The following is a 4,102-nucleotide window of genomic DNA, read 5'->3' on the forward strand; positions in this document are numbered from 1 at the left end:
TTTATGATGAAACACCCGTTGAGAAAAAATGAACTAGCTATTCATTTTTCACTTCTGAAAGAATATCCGTTGAGGGAAATGAATATCCTTTTGATTATTACTTCATTTCCATTTCGGAAAAATACCCGTTGAGGAAAATGACTTAATCTGTTCATTTTCGTTTCTGAAGAATATCCGTTGAGGGAAATGAATATCCTTTTGATTATTCCTTCATTTCCATTTCTGAAGAATACCCGATGAGGAAAATGACTCAGTCTGTTCATTTTCGTTTCTGAAGAATATCTGTTGAGGGAAATGAATATCTTTTTGATTATTCCTTCATTTCCATTTCTGAAGAATACCCGTTGAGGAAAATGACTCAATCTGTTCATTTTTGTTTCTGAAGAATATCCGTTGAGGGAAATGAATATCCTTTTGATTATTCCTTCATTTCCATTTCTGAAGAATACCCGTTAAGGAAAATGACTCAATCTGTTCATTTTCGTTTCTGAAGAATATCCGTTGAGGAAAATGAATATCCTTTTGATTATTCCTTCATTTCCATTTCTGAAGAATACTGACGGGTGGTCCATAGGACAACCCTTAATGGTGTTAAATGACAAGTTAATCCCTCATTTAATCAAGTAATTGTCTTGAATTAGATGACTACAGTTGCTTATGTTTCAGGTACATTCGGAGCTTAAAAGTGTGGAAATGAAGCTTCGGAATAGGCACGGTTGGATTAGAGATGGAAAGATGGAGTATACATGAATAAAATAACTTATTAGAACTGAAGAACTAAGAAGATAGCATGATAGAGGACGGAATTACGAGAACGGAGGCGAAAACGGTGAAGAAAACGGAGTTGAAACGAAAAAGTTATGCTGAAAACAAAATTTCATGCTGAAGCCTACCGTAACTTACGGTGGTACCGTAATTTACGGTAGATCCCAGCATTTTTCGTCCACCGTAAGGCAGTAGAAACCCACCGTAACACTTTTTGGTCCACCATAACTTACGGTGGTACCGTAATTTACGGTGGAGATAACGACGAAAAGTGTAACTGCCTCATTTAATCAGTTTTATGGTGTCTATTCATCTATTCTCATCATTGGACGTTTTTGGTAGACATTGGGGGCGATTTTGCTTGTTTTGGCTTGGTTCTAAACAATTCCTCACATTCGGTTTGTGTATTCGATTCGTATGAACATTAATCGTTGTGTGATGATGATGTACCAAGTCATGCGTGGCTAAACTTTTGGTGATCATCCTAGATGTAAGGTTTGCTTTTGAAACACTATGTTTGTGCTTGAATTTCTAGAATAATAACTTTGAATGTTTGTTTGAGTTATTATGGTGTTTGGATATTTGTTTTGTAAATTGTTGATTATTGTTTGATGTTAATCTAAACCATACGTTCTTGGTGCCGTTGGCAATCGAGATATCATGGGAGTGGTTAGGGTTGGATAATTGTCAATTGATCATCGAGTAACAACCTCGCATTTTATAATCCGAGTACTTAGTTCTCTTTCATCACAAACAGATAATCAAACACGAGCCATGTCTATGTGGTTCTTTCTAGTTAAGCATAAACATTAGTTTGGATTAAAACCTGAAATCTAGGATGGTCGCTTGTTCCTAATCTGTTTACAAAAACACTCTTTGAGTTGCAATTTAATTAGTTAATATTAGTTCTTAAAATCAAAACAATCAACTCTTGAATTTTAATTTCTGCAATTTTAGTTTAATATTAGTTTTAGTGCAAAGCTACATAATCGACACACTTTCCACAAACTCCCTGTGTTCGATACCCTTTTACCACTATCTATAGTTGTTTTTGGGATTAAATTTGCGTGTAACCACGACAAGCACGTCAAATTTTGGCGCCGTTGCCGGGGAGTAGTGCGCAACGTGTGTTAGTTTGTTAGTTTTGCTTTGTTATTTTCGGGTTTACACTGGTGTGTTTAGTGTGCAGGTTCTACAGGTGCATGCATATTAGAGGCTCTCACAAAGCGTCACCATTGTCATTTGATCCGGAAATCGAAAGAACATTACGGCAAAACAGGGTTTTATTGCGAGAAAACAGAATTATTGGTTCACCCACTTCACCAATTACACCAAGAAACATCATGGCTGATTCACAAATTCCACCTACAACGGGTCAAACGACCTCATCATTTATACCTACTTCCACACAACCATCACCAAACACAACTATACCAAATTCCACTACAATTCCTACTCCACCTCATGACACTACACAAACCAACACCACACAACCCATTACTACCCAAGAAGAACCAACCATTACCTTTAACCCATCCACTACTATACCACCATTGTCCCATTTCTTCCCGGGTGCGGGTCCGTCATATTCAAGCCATACCATAGCACCAATTTCGACCATTGTCCATGCTACTTCAACATTTAGACCATCGAACCAAGCGGGTTTTCAATATTCAACCCTTCCATTTGGGCAATCGTCGGGAATTCAAGGAGATGGGTATGATGAAGGATTTGAGGAGTTTGAGGGTTATGATGAGGATGGGTATGCTTACGGGGGTTATGGTGATCAAGGAGAATTTGGATATGTGCAAAGTCAATCTCAAGGGATGGCAAGTGTCGGTGGAATGCCACAACAACAACAACTCGTACCACAACACATTCGGCCAAGACCACAAGGGCCACCAATACAACATCCTATCCCATTGCAACAAGTCCGGCCACAAAATGTACAACCACAATTTCAAAGACCACCTCAACGGCCACCGATGCGACAACAACAGTTTCAACAACCAATCGCACCACAAGGGCAAGTACCAAGGCCAATGGGTTCTATTCCTCCAAGAGGTAGGTTTGGTGTACCAAGGAGACACCTTAGAGAAAATGTGAGGGGCATCGAAGCACATTTTAGGCCGGTAATCACTCAAAACCCTTCACCGGTAGTTATTCCTCACAATGATCAAGGGAGGACATTTGAAGTGAGGACCAACTCTTTGCAAAGTTTACCAAAGTATAAAGGATTAGCAACGGAGGAGCCTTAGTTTCATTTGGAGGCTTATGACTCGATTTGTAACACTCTTGGGAGTCAAGGGTTCTCGGCCGATGATATTAAATTGGTATTATTCCAATTTTCTTTGGAAGATAAGGCGAAAAAATGGTTCTACACTTTGCCTTCGGCATCCATATATACATGGGGGGAATGCAACAAACCTTTTTCGATGAATTCTACACCGCTCAAAAGACGAATGTTGCTAGAAAAGGGTTGAGGAGCTTTCAACAACAACATGGTGAAATGTTTCATGAGGCTTTTGAGCGTTTCAATATGATGATCAAAAATTGCCCTCACCATGGAATTGAATTGTGGGAATTAATGAATGCTTTTCACGAGGGGTTAAGTGCCGAAGATGCTCGTGATTTAATGTCTATCACCGGTGGGACTTTTGGTACAAATTACGAGAATGATGATTGGGAGGTTTTGGAGAGCATGGCAACTACATCAAAAAGAAAAGCTCAAGCATCGAGGAGAGCACGACTGGCCATTGCCCGACCTCAAGTGCACGCAATAGATGACGGTAATGTTCAAACCACTAACCAAATTTATGATGTTTGTGCATTGTGTAATGAAATAGGTCATGCGGCTGAAAATTGCCAAGGAATGGTGGAAGGGCAATATGAAGAAATTCATGCCGTTCAAGGTCAAGGAGGGGGTGGTAGAAATTATAACAACATGAATTCTAATACTTACCACCCCGGTTTAAGAAATCACCCAAACTTTCGGTATGGGAACCCTTCAAATCAAGTTAACCCGAATTTCCAAGGAAACCAAGGATTTCAAAGGCAATATCAAACGGGTCAAAGCTCTTCGGGAGGAAACGAAGTAATGGAGATGTTGAAGGCGATGCAAGTCGAAATGCAACGAATGAATCAACGTGATGAAGTTTGGATGCAAAAGGACGAGGCCCATGATAAAGCTATTCAAACTTTGACTACTCAAATGGGTCAACTTGCGAGTGAAGTGGCGATTTTGAAGAAAGCAAAAGGCCAGCTACCAAGTGACACGGTGATAAATCCCAAAAACATTAAAAGTGTTAACATCAATGTGGTAAGCACCGTTCCTAGT

At 39.6% G+C, this 4,102-nt stretch overlaps 1 non-coding gene across 1 annotated transcript; it reads right to left on the reverse strand.

The window, feature by feature from the left end:
* Window positions 1-3,229: 3,229 nt before the first annotated feature.
* On the reverse strand, window positions 3,230-3,336 carry LOC118483660. Its single transcript, XR_004870947.1, has one exon. It is a non-coding gene; the product is annotated as a small nucleolar RNA R71 (small nucleolar RNA).
* Between the last annotated feature and the right edge of the window lie 766 nt (window positions 3,337-4,102).

This window comes from Helianthus annuus, chromosome 10 (genome assembly GCF_002127325.2).
Source record: "Helianthus annuus cultivar XRQ/B chromosome 10, HanXRQr2.0-SUNRISE, whole genome shotgun sequence".
Classification (NCBI taxonomy): Eukaryota; Viridiplantae; Streptophyta; class Magnoliopsida; order Asterales; family Asteraceae; genus Helianthus; species Helianthus annuus.